This window comes from Podarcis bocagei (genome assembly GCF_964188305.1).
Source record: "Podarcis bocagei genome assembly, chromosome: 1".
NCBI classification, from domain to species: domain Eukaryota; kingdom Metazoa; phylum Chordata; class Lepidosauria; order Squamata; family Lacertidae; genus Podarcis; species Podarcis bocagei.
The window spans coordinates 123,136,202-123,149,135 of NC_138125.1; positions in this window are offsets into that span (position 1 = coordinate 123,136,202).

A 12,934-nucleotide genomic window follows, 5' to 3' on the forward strand; every position below is an offset into this window, starting at 1 on the left:
AATAACTTTAAAGATGGAAAGGGAAGACTGATAAGTATTGTTATCTGCCTTGCACTTGCTTTTGTAGTTAAAATCAATATTTCCTTCATCCACAGATAGAGCATAATGAGGAGAAAAGCATGCTCCCCATCGAACTCACCGGATTCCAGAAAGATGCCGAATTCAAGCATTTACTGGTAAAGAGCCTTTCATTGTCTTAGCCCAGTGCTGCTGAAATGCTTTGTAGTGGGTCCCAACTTTAAGTGTACTCAACCTTTCAGGACCCAGCTGTAAACAAACTCCACCTTTTGAACCCCATTTTCTCCCTCTTCAACTGAAGACAAAAGAACATCGTATTGCTTTAGAGTTTGAACCACTTTATATTTTGTTTTCCATGTTTTGTGTGGATACAGGTATGTGTTTGACTAGAATTTAAGCATGAGAGAGAAGGGGATGGAGAGAGCCTGTCTCTTAAAAAGAGCTTGAGTTCACCAGAGCCGGCCCTACTATTATGCAGAGGAGGGAGGCCATGTCGCGAATTCCTTGCGGCGCTTTAGCAGAATGCTCAGAGTCCCAGGTTCTTTAGTGCAGTATTATTTATTGTGAGCAAAATATATATACAAATATCTACAGAAGCAGTTCATATAATCAGACAGAGTACCTGGCTGCACCTTGAGGCAAAAAGAAGACTCCACACTCCTTTACACCACCACCACTATTGGACAGGCTTCCCTTTTAAACTGATGACAGCCAATCAACTGTCAGCACATTACTGCTGGGTCATTCTGACCCAGCACCTCCACAGAAAGTATTGCATCAGCCTGTTGCATCAACTAGCAAACTGAAGCCTGCAGACTTACTTACACAGCATCCTGTGAATCCCAACACTCCTCCTTAAGTCAAAGGCTTGAGACCTAATAATATTCTTAAGTCTTGAAATTTAGGAGCATCCAAACATTTTGTACACAAATCTGCCAGGAGGCAGGGAGTGGCGCTGAAGTTGTGGAAGACAAATATGTACACTATGTGCCATTCAGCCTACCCTACGGTCAACATTTGGTCACCAATTCTGTCAACTTTTGTGCATGGAACACAGAGAGACGCCATCTTTTCATAGAATCATAGAATCATAGAATCATAGAATCATAGAGTTGGAAGAGACCACAAGGGCCATCGAGTCCAACCCCCTGCCAAGCAGGAAACACCATCAGAGCACTCCTGACATATGGTTGTCAAGCCTCTGCTTAAAGACCTCCAAAGTAGGAGACTCCACCACACTCCTTGGCAGCAAATTCCACTGTCGAACAGCTCTTACTGTCAGGAAGTTCTTCCTAATGTTTAGGTGGAATCTTCTTTCTTGTAGTTTGGATCCATTGCTCCGTGTCCGCTTCTCTGGAGCAGCAGAAATTTGCTTCAAGCAACAACATTTCTTGGGCTAGCGCTGCTCTTAAGAAAAAGCCTTTGTACCATGATTTGTACCTTGACCCTCCCATCTTATATGACACAGCCTTTCTCTCTCTCTCTCTCTCTCTCTCTCTCACACACACACACACACACACCCCTGCCCCAGAAATGTAGATAATTTCTCATCAGGCTCAAAGAAAATCAGAATATGCCAGATCTGACCATGTTAGAAATTCAAGTGATTTAAAATATGTGCGCAGTGGGGAGATGAGACCTGCTCCAGTACTTAAGTCCTAGGGGGGGGGGTCGCAATTGATTTATTTGTGAATGTAATATTCTGTGTTAGTAGTACTAATGTTTTAATTATTTAAAAGAACAGAATCAGTCTCTACTCCTATATCAAATAAGTATCATTTCCCTTTGATGTTCCAACTAATTCTTTTGCTCACTGCACCCTGCAACTGTACTTATTGCCCTTGTAGATAAGTCTTTTGTGTGACACTCTATGAAACACTTCGCTATAGTTAAGCCTGAATTATGTTCACAAATGACTCCATCCCTCCCATTTGTTTCAAATTGCCAGCCATAATGTCCATTTTTCACAAGTCCCTGATGACTATGCGCAGTAAAATCATAATTCTTCAAAAGGGTTTCCAACTCTGAAGCCAATTAATGTAACTAGGGAGAGATAGATGAGCTTTTTCAGTTAAAATCTCTTAACTGAATCTGCCCTAGGCCCTCAAATGAAACTCTTTGTGAAACGGTCGTGAAGCCTACAGATGAGAGTATTAAAGCACATTGGTGGGCCACCTAATTTTTACCAATTTGGCCTATTTATTGTAGTCATCTGTGTTATGTCCCATGTTCACAATCTCATTGAGTGATGTCCCTCAAAAGCTTGTGCAAGAACTTGCACATAAATCAACATGGCACTATATGAGAGAGGTTCTGTAGCAATTCTGGTTCTTCCCAAGAGGTTTCACAAGTTCTTGTGCAAGTGGGAAAACATCCTTTGATTTAGTTCCACTTTTCCAGTGTGAAACTCTAGAATCAAGTTTCCCAAACTTTGGTCTCCAGCAGTTTTTGGACTACAACTCCCATCATCCCAAGCTAGTAGGGCCAGTGGTCGGGGATGATGGGAACTATAGTCCAATTGTAGCCCAAAAACAGCTGGAAACCCAAGTTTGGGGAAACCCTCTTCTAGAACAGGGCTGGGGGGCCTCTAGACGTGGTAGGACCACAACTCCCATAATCCCTGACTGCTGGCTATGCAGGCTGGGGCTGATGGGACTTGGAGTCCAGCAGTTTCAGAAGAGCCGTAGACTCCCCAGCCCTGATGTAGCGCAAAGTGTGAAGTAACCCTTCCATCGGAGGAAGACATCTTTCTCATGTGAGGGGGATGTCTGTGGTTCCAACCCTTTGTATTCAGCTTAGCTGCTTTCCTCCCGTCATAAAGATTTGTCCTATCTTTGCTAGTCAGTTGTAATTGTGATGAGGAAGGTAGCCATTATCTGAATCAAATCAGATCTTAGTTTATATATCTGCTATGGTGGTACGCGGTCCACTGGAGAAGTGTATCAGGCATAGGGTTGCCATACGTCCAGAAATCCCAGACATGCCCTTTCTGGAGGGCCTATGTGCCCATTTGGGGGGATCTTTACAATTTTAAGCAAATATCCGGGTTTGTGGGAGGGGTAAATTTGTATGTGAGTGTGATGGGTCTGGAAGCCTTTCACAAGGAATACCTCTGCTCACTCAGAGATATATTTACATTCTTTCTTTACATCGTATTTACAAGGTACAGAACATAGCTTCATGCGTCCGGATCCTCCGTAGCAGATCCAGGAAGTGGGAGCTTTCGGCTCTTCCTCCAGCAGAGGAGCTTAGGATGCCCCAAGCGCCTCCTTTGTTCCCTACGTTTTAACCCCCTCCTGTCCTGTGCTGAAGGAATGGGCATCGAATCTCCCTCTGTCCCTGAACTGGTCAAGTGGTGTTGCTGCTTTCCAGCATCCGGGAGCGTCCTCGACGCTTGAATTCCTTCTGCTTGCTTGTCCTCCTCTCCTTCTCCTCTCTCTTCTAAAGGCCCCAGTTCTTCCCCCTCCCTCAGCTCCGGGGCATTCCCTGGCAGCCCCATGACAGTGAGAGAGAGAGCAGGTGGCTCGGGTCTAGGCATGGGCTTGGCACGGGCTCCGGCATGGGCACCTCTGTTTCGGGCTTTGTTTTGGGCACAGGCAGATTTTTACCCCAGGTGATATGTTCATGTAAGAGCATATGCCAGCCAATATCTTCTACTCGCTGAGCTGTGGATCTGTCCTCTCTGCGAGTGAAGTCAGATGGCCACAGCTCAGAAGCAAAAGGTTGTTGCTCAGCATAGACCTTGTTTCGCATAAGGTTTTAACCAGGCATAGGCAAACTCGGCCCTCCAGATGTTTTTAGCCTACAACTTCCATGATCCCTAGCTAACAGGACCAGTGGTCAGGGATGATGGGAATTGTAGTCCCAAAACATCTGGAGGGCTGAGTTTGCCTATGCCTGGTTAACCATCCCAGGTAACTCTGGTTTTAAAAAGTTACTGGTGGTCAAGCTGGATGTGTCCCCTAGCATACTATTATGGGTAACACCTGGGGCAATTTAGTGCAAAGGATTGGGGCTAGTTTCTAACCCTTCCTCATTCATGAAGCTTAACTGGATAGCTTTGAGCAGGTTGCTGCTCCTCAGTCCTACCTACTTCAGTCCTACCTGTTCAAAGTTTTGCAAGCACCTGGCTCTGGTCATCACTGTCATGATCTCCATTGGCCTGAGATGGATGGACCCGTTGGCCTGGCAATGGAGAGGTCATAGTTCAGTAGTAGAGCACATACCTTTTGTGTATGTGGTCCTAAATAAAGAATATTGGGCATCAGGCACTCAGGCCACCAGTCAGAGCAGACAATACTGGATTAGTCAACAGTCTAGCTCCAAATAAGACACCTTCACCCTGTGGAATGCCCTCCCATCAGATGTGAAGGAGATACCGTATTTTTCGCTCTATAAGACGCACCAGACCACAAGACGCACCTAGTTTTTGGAGGAGGAAAACAAGAAAAAAAATATTCTGAATCTCAGAAGCCAGAACAGCAAGAGGGATCGTTGTGCAGTGAAAGCAGCGATCCCTCTTGCTGTTCTGGCTTCTGGGATAGCTGTGCAGCCTGCATTGGATCCATAAGACGCACACACATTTCCCCTTACTTTTTAGGAGGGAAAAAGTGAGTCTTATAGAGCAACAAATACGGCAAGTAACTATACAACCTTCAGAAGACACCTGAAGGCAGCCATGAATAGGGAAGTTGTTTAGTGTTTTGTTGTGTTTTTCTATATGTTGGAAGCTGCGCAGAGTGGCTGGGGCAGCCCAGTCAGATGGGTGGGGCATTATTATTATTATTATTATTATTATTATTATTATTATTATTACTGTGCTATTCACAACAGGGAGAATAATCAGAACTCCATGCTATAGTATTTTAGGAGCCAGGTGTCAACCTTGATAACTTGGGGCTGTTTATGTTTACTACTTTGTGCTGTTGTAATTATAATATAAGGGATATAAAAGTGACCATTTGCAAGCATGCATTGATTATCTTCCCCAGGAGACCCTCACTGCTTGTCATAAAGGGACTGTCATTCCTTAAACAGATGGCTTTGCACTAAAGTGTGCAGCTCAGCACTGTGCCAAAATCTGTCCTCTGACTTCTCTAGTATTTCCCCCCTGCAAAAGAGGTTTCATTTTTTTCTCCTGCCCAATAATCGGGGAATGTTAGAATTTCAGAGGGTTTGGGTTTTTCAGTTTACCTTATTGCTGAAAGGTAACCAGGTGATTTTATTTCCAGCAAATGTTTCCACAGCATTTTGCAGCCTCCCCAGCTGCCTGATCTGAAAAAAGGCCCATAGGAGGAGTTACCTCCCAAGTTCTTCCCTTGGGTTTTAATTGAAACATGGGCACCTTGGAGGGCTGAAGAGTGCAGACCACTGACAAAAGTATCTGCAAATTGAAAGAAAGGGCAGTCAGAAACACCAGTTTTACAACCTTAAGATAATGAGAATTCTGCTCCCCAAAGCTCTCTCCTTCAATTATTTTGGGGTGCAATTTCTTTTCTCATTAATTGATGGAGAATGGTGTTTTTTTAAAGTGTGGGAGAAATTTTAGGCAGAGCATTAGAGCAAGTATCCTAATGGACCTAGCCTTTTCCAAATTTTAATTCCTGATTTAATTCAATGGACATAAGACATACAAGTCCATCTATAAACCTCTTTCCTTCCATACAATGAAACAGCATCTCCTGCAGCCTCGGCAGGATTAAATATATTACATTGGTGTCCTTTTAAAATAATTGTTTGTCAGTTTGTTCTCCTAGGGCTGGGTGTGCTCAGGGCAGAAAGGGGGAGGGGAGGGCGATGCAATGGATCCGCTCTGCAGAACCAGCATTCTTAACACCAAGCCCGTCAACATTAACCCAAGGGAGTAGCAAATTGGTGAAAAGGTAGGGTTGCCGTATTTCAAAAAGTAAACACCAGGACGCCCCAAAATTGTTGAGCTTTTTTTCTGACTTGCCTAAGATCCAGGACAAAGTGCTACCTTTTGGAAATTCCCCCCCCCCCGACGTCAATTCCACCTTTGAAATCCAGGTAATGTCCAGGAAAATCTGGACATATGGCAGCTCTAGGAAAGATTGATTCCATTCCCTTTGATCTAGCAACTGTGGGACCGAATGCTTAGCAGAAAGCAAAGCTTTTCATTTCGAGTGAAAAGCGCAAAGATTGGTGAAACACAGTGTTCTGTACCTGAGCTGGGATGCAATCAATCACTTCCTTGGCCAGCATCCTTAATGGCAGAGGTGGCATTGTTCCCTACTTATAATAGGTGGGGGGGGGCGGATTTACTTACTTACTTACTTACTTACTCACTCACTCACCTACTTACTTAATGTGTAGAAGGCATTTTCCTGAAACACAGCACGGACTGCAGCATCTTGCCTCCCAGTTTAGATGCTTTGAGATAGTGTAGAATCAGGGTGAGGAACCCTCAGGCCCAGGTGCGGACATGCAGCCCTCAAGACCTCTCTGTCTGTCCCTCATAATTCTCCTCAGGCCACACCTCATATCCCCAGGCAGCACCCACTAGGCCCGCTTTGCACCCCAACTGTTTTTGCCTAGCTGGATTATGTCCTTGAGCTCTGACAATGCCAGGAAGGAGGCTAGAGAGGGGTGTGTTAGTGTGCAATAAATGAAATTTCCCTTTATCGCCCCACTTTTGCCTCTGGTCCTGCCCACCTCTTGTCATGTGGCCTTTGAGAGGCTTCCAAGAAGTGAATTTGGCCCCTGAGCTGAGATATGACCCCAGCATAGAACTCATTCATGCAACGAAAGCTGTGCTTTCAGAAACACCCGTCTCCATCTGTTTCCAAACACTCATTGGCATATGCACTAAAACATAAAGCAAGGAGATGTGATTAATGCCCTTGTCCTGTCGCATGCAACAGTTAGGCTTCTAAAGGCGAGAGCCAGTGTGGTGTAGTGGTTAAGAGTGGTAGTCTTGTAATCTGGTGAACTGGGTTCACATCTCCGCTCCTCCACATGCAGCTGCTGGGTGACCTTGGGCCAGTCACACTTCTCTGAAGTCTCTCAGCCTCACTCACCTCACAGAGTGTTTGTTGTGGGGGAGGAAGGGAAAGGAGAATGTTAGCCGCTTTAAGACTCCTTAAGGGGAGTGATAAAGCGGGATATCAAATCCAAACACCTCTTCTTCTTCTTCTTCTTCTTCTTCTTCTTCTTCTTCTTCTTCTTCTTCTTCTTCTTCCTCCTCCTCCTCCTCCTCCTCCTCCTCCTCCTCCTCCCCCCCTCCTCTTCTTCTTCTAAAAAGCTTCCACTGGTGCCATCATCTATGTTAGAGCTAGCCAACACAAGGCTGACCATTTATTGTTGGACTCCAACTCCCATAGGCCCCAGCAAACATGGCCAATAGTTCAGGTTTGAAGGGGCTTCTAGTACAACAACATCTATGCCTCTCAGCTATGTTGTGCCTACTGGATTGGGGAGGGGAGGCCCAGTGAACAAGGCAGGGAGAAAGGAATCGTAGAATCATAGAATTGCAGAGTTGGAAGGGGTGCCAAGGGTTATCCAGCCCAACCCTCTGCAATTCAGGAATCTTTTGCCCACTGTGGGTCTCGAACCCACGACCTTGAGATTAAGAGTCTCCTGTTCTACCAACTGAGTCAACACAGCGCCATGTTCTGCAGCCATCCACTGCCAATGTCACACTTTCCCTGGATTGTACCCATGATAAGAAAGGAGTACAAGCGCAAATAAAATAAGAGTGATGTCTCGGGAAGAACAGATTTCGGTACACAATGGTAATGAAATCTGTCTCAAGTTTTTGAGTTCATTTTGGGCAGCTGATCAGGACCAACTTTGTACAACCTGTAGACCAGAAATGGGGAAACGGTTGCTGCACATCAGTTCCCATCATGCCTGTCTGTTTGCCATGCTGGCAGAGACAGATGGGAGGTGAAGTACAACAACATCTGGAGGGCCACAGATCACGCCCCTGTGCCTGTCATAAAGTATTTGGCCTTACTGGTTGTAAGAGCTTATCCATTGCAAATGAAGGGGCAAGAAGGACCATTGTTTTCACCACTGCCACTGAAATGGCAGCAAAGGATTTTGTTCTGAACTTCTGGTAATGAGATTCGTTCGTTCTTAACCCCTACAACTGAAATCAGTGTGATCTAATTGTATTTGTATCTCTTTGGTCCGTTGTTCAATGAGGAGCAAGAGCCGCAATAAGCAAGAGCCATCATCTGTTGCAGTGAAGCTGAGTTTCTGCTTTCCGCTACATGTGGAACAGCTTGCTTTGCTGCAAAGCAGAGATTTAAGTCCTCTGTAAATCACAAGGGGCCATTTTTATTTCCTCCTCTTGGCTCGCCATAAAATGAAAGGCTGTTGGGAGGTTGGTGCCCCCTCTACGGGTCTAAAGTATTACTTTGGGCAATTATGGGATTTCTTACTAAACTATAAAACAAAATTCATGAGAAAAGTTGACATCTCACTGTGGAAGGCTGCAGTATTTACTGTGGCGGGCCAGGTTGGTGCTAAATAAATGATCCTGAGTTCAATACAATTGATTTAAATATTTTACTCGTGGTACAGGCTAAGAGATAAACTGCTGGAAAAGCGATGGGTTCTGCCATTCCTCCTTCTAAGAGGAGTTCTGTTTTGTAGTAGCTTATTTTGCCAGCCTTCCTTTCAAACAAGAATGTCAAATAGATTGTGGAAGAATATATTCTATTGGCTATTTGCAGTATAGCAGCGCTGCAGAGAGCTTGTTGGGGAGACCATGCATTAAAAAGGGACTCAAAATTAACTTAAACAAGGTTTTAATAACAAAAACAAAAACTCCTTATACACTAAGGTAATGGGAGAGCTAGATGCTGCTCCTTATATACTATACCCAATTGCTGACACAGCTTGATTAACACAACTCAGCAGCACCTGCTATGCTTCACAGCTGCAAGACTGGGTCTCGTTATCTGCCTTGGCCCTGGCTCTTAAAGACATACACAACTTGTGAAATAATAATGAACCTTCACATTTTAAAGTGACCATTCAACACTCTTCACACCATGATCAAATTATACAATAAATAGTTTGAAGGATACCGTGCTTGGCCACTGTGGCTTGGATCCAAAGAACTGAGTTCCTTTCTGAAGACATGGACTGGAGCTTTGTCACCTACTGACTGTTAGCTAGTATCTGCAGTTTTTGAACACATCACTTGGTTGGAGAACTGCATTGCAAAAATCAGATATGTGTGAATTTTGAAGAATGGCTGTGTTTTGGTTTGCATTTGGTTTCAAAAGTGTGGATTAGGTTGGTTCACCTTTAAATGCAATCTGAATCAAAGCTCTCTCCCATTCCTAACTGGGAGTGGCTACTTCAGGGGCCTGAGATGCTGCAACAGTCTAATGTAGCACTATCATCAACATCATCATCTCTGTACATGTTAATCATGGTTGAATAACCTTCCTGCAAACAAATCACAAGCAACTTTCAACAAAGACCAGGCATAGTTTACCCTCAAATGACACACACACACTTCTTCTTCTTCTTCTTCTTCTTCTTCTTCTTCTTCTTCTTCTTCTTCTTCTTCTTCTTCTTCTATCACTCATAGCCAAGTAAAAATGTCTTCCATAAACAGTTTTAACAATGAGTCCTTAAGTGACTGTGGAGGCCAGTTCTGGAGAGTTGTGTACCGCTATTAACCAAATGAAAAACAACAAAGCCAGTGGACCTGATGGGATACCTGCTGAAATCTTCAAAGGGGGTGGAATTGAGCTTACACAACAACTTCACAAGCTCATCAAAAAAATCTGAGAAAGAGAAGCTATCCCAGCAGACTTTAGGGATGCCAAAATTATCAATCTCTTTAAAAAAAGGTGACAGAACTGATTGCGGAAACTATCAAGGCATCTCTCTGTTAGCTGAGGCCGGCAAAATTCTTGCAAGGATCTTAGCAAACCGTCTCTTAACAATATCCGAGGTGACCCTTCCTGAATCCCAAAATGGTTTTTGGCTTTCCAGGGGAACAGTGGACATGATTTTCACCACACACACACTTTAGAAAACCACATTGGTGCCTCTAAATAGCTGCCTCCAGGAACAGTTGGTCTTGTAAAATGCTTGGCTTTGTTCTCAGGAACATCCCTGCTTTGATTTGATGGGCAATTGATCTAATACAATTTGGCTTCCCCCAATTGCATCCCTCCTGTCTTGCAAATGTCCAGCATTATATCTTATAGGAAGGAATAAAATGACCCCTAAATTGCCTTCAGTGTGTAATTGGGCCTAACTGAATGTGCATATGTCTCTACTTTTCATAACATCACAGCAAAGGCACAACGGCAGGAAAGTGATGGCTTCTAGCTAATGACAGCTTTGACTACCCTGTGTATTTTAATATTTAGGTTGCTCTCTCTGATTATACAGCAGGAAGAAGCCAAGCAACACCCTTTTCTCAGGAGCTTGCCAGGTGTCAATTATGGCACATGAATGTAAATTCAGAAGCACTCAAAAGCATTTGCATGAAGTGCTAAGCAGGGCAGATTTCAGTGAAACCAGACTTGCCAAAAGCATGGTGTCAAACATCAAGTTCAGTAGGAGAAGGGAAGAAACCATCAGATCATCAATAGGCTTGAGACCATTTTTCTGCCTAAGGTAAAATATCAAATTGTGCCCCACCAACTCCAAATCAAGGTGCATACTTAGCACCCAGGGCTGGCTTGGTTATTTTGGTATCTGAGACGGGAGGAAGTTAGGACATTAGGGCAACTGGCGCACTGCCCCACCAACCCCAGTCTGCCTCAACCAGCCCCCACATCCCTGCCTCCTTACAGCCAGTCCCGGGGGGAGGGGTGGCACTGACTGCCAACTTGCTTTTCCTTAATCAATCAATCCATCCATCAACCTTTATTGGCATACAGACGAAACAGGGATGTGTGAGTTGAAACATAAAATTGGCACCTGTTCACAGAAGAAGATGCTTTGAGATAAAACTACACTGGCATAGTAAGGTTAAAAAGTACCTCTCAAGTCTTAGGATGACGTAGTTTCACAGTGTTGCTCAGATATTCTGCTGCTGTCTCCATACCGCCATGCCCACAGCTATTCAATAAAAAGGAGTAGATGTCAGAACAATTTAACCTCTCCTTATGCATGGGGCTCAAACATTTGTCATGAATTATTGCATTAAACGGGCAGTAGAACAAAACATTTTCAATGGCCTCAACTGTCCTACACAGCAAGGACAATACCTCTCTGAGTGTGGAACCTTCAAGGACCTTCCTTCAGAATTGCAGGTGGCAAGGGGGAAAACTCTACGTTGGTGAGGATTGTAGAGGTGATGTAGGCATGGAGCAGCCTTGCCAAACAAAGGTAGGATCCCTAACCCCAGTGGGGAGCGAGATTTGTTGGCTGTGCTACCGAGATTTTGAGATTCCTTAGTGTCACTATTGCCAGTGTTGCCATGCAAAAGGGAGAAGGATGGGAGCACCTCCAGAATTTGTTGGGTCTGTCTGTCATTGGCTCCACTTTCTGTTGTCCTCCTGTGGGATGCCAGCCGCCCCCATTCCTGAAGTGCCTCTCCTGGGAGTTAATACAATTTAAAAGTGTGTTTAATGCACGTGTTATTAAATGTTGATGTCGCCCTCACTCCCGAAGGAGCTCAGGGCAGTAAAAACGCGAGTGATTTATCAAGGTACTGTTGGACTTAAACTTCCATCATCTCTAGCCTGAATGGCCAATGGTCAGGGATGATTGACAGTTGTTCTCTGGCAGCATTTGGAAGGCATGATGATGATGATGATGATAAAAAAATTATTACTTATACCCTACCCATCTGGGCCTCCCCAGCCACTCTGGGCAGCTTCCAACAGGATATTAAAAACACAATAAAGCATCAAACATTAAAAACTTCCCTAAACAAGGCTGCCTTCAGATGTCTTATGAAAGTCAGATAGTTGTTTATTTCCTTAACATCTGATGGGAGGGCATTCCACAGGGCAGGTGCCACTACCGAGAAGGCCCTCTGCCTGGTTCCCTGTTACCTCACTTCTCACAGTGAGGGAACCACCAGAAATTCCCCATTCCTGCCCTAGATCCTTCAAAGCCGACAGCACTGCGTTTGCAGCTGGTTTTTCCTTCTGGTGGGGACAGACAGGGCACCAAACTGGATCCTTCTAAAAATAACTTTATGAAAGGGTTCTGAAAGGGAAGAGGGCAAGAAGGTACTATAGAAACCCCCACCATTAGCAGCCCCTTGCTTTTAAATCTCCAAGAAACAGGAGGACCAGCTGCCTTGCTAGTTGTGCCACCTGTTTTCTAGCACATCCACCCTCAGTTATTCCTTCGGTAGCATAAATGTCAATATTAGCAGATGGGGCAGGACTCCTCCATGTGTCCTGGTGAGTCACAGAGGCATGGGGATCCCAGAGGCTATAATGATGTGAGGCTTTGACTGGATGCAAGCTTTTGCAGCCGCAAGAAAGCCATTGCCTTGCATTCCTCGCCTATAAAAATGATAATGATAGAAGATGATGCCAAGATTGTTGCGAGGATGAATGAGATGAGAAAACGGTGCCCTTTCTCCATCATTAGGGAAGGGTGATCCATAAAACTGAATACATAGAAGCTTAAAGTCCTGCGCGGTATGAGAAAAAGTATTCAATAAAATATATTTTACTCTGCTTGTTCTCTGCTGCCTCTGAAAACGACAGCTATCTTTGCTTTGAACAATCCATCTCACTTAATTGATTTATGGGAATGGCTTCATTTGTTCATCAAAATTTTATACACACACACACACACACGTATATATTATATGTTCTGGTACCAGCTGCCCTTTTTGGAAATGTTATAGGAAAGTTTAAAATAAATTACGAGGAAGTGATTTGGAGTGAATAACAGGAGAAGGCATAAGTAATGAGTACACAGAAAAATCACCTTATCTTTTCCTGCCAAGAAT